This window comes from Myotis davidii, unplaced genomic scaffold (assembly GCF_000327345.1).
Source record: "Myotis davidii unplaced genomic scaffold, ASM32734v1 scaffold18, whole genome shotgun sequence".
Lineage (NCBI taxonomy): Eukaryota > Metazoa > Chordata > Mammalia > Chiroptera > Vespertilionidae > Myotis > Myotis davidii.
The window spans coordinates 4,404,137-4,404,482 of NW_006292696.1; positions in this window are offsets into that span (position 1 = coordinate 4,404,137).

Below are 346 nucleotides of genomic sequence, written 5' to 3' on the forward strand. Positions count from 1 at the left end.
CCCCTTCTCTCTCTCTCTGCCAATTCCTTGCCTCGGGAGAGAGCAGAGGTGTGGAGTGCTCCCCTCCCAAGTCTGGAGGCCTCCAGGGTAGACCACGGCCAGGATGCCTGGTCTCTGACCTCATTATGGTTCCAGTTCTCACGCTGAACTCTAGAATTTTTAAAGAACTCTGTAATTTGATCACAGGCTAGAATGTTCCACAGGATCCTGGGATTCTGGCATCCAATATGGCTTTCTAGAATGTTGTGATTAAAGGAGGCAGCCAGGTGTAATACAGTCATGGCAGCCCTCAGCCTGGAGACAGTCTGTGAAGCCCCACTCCTGGGGGAGGAGGGGGGCTGTGTCC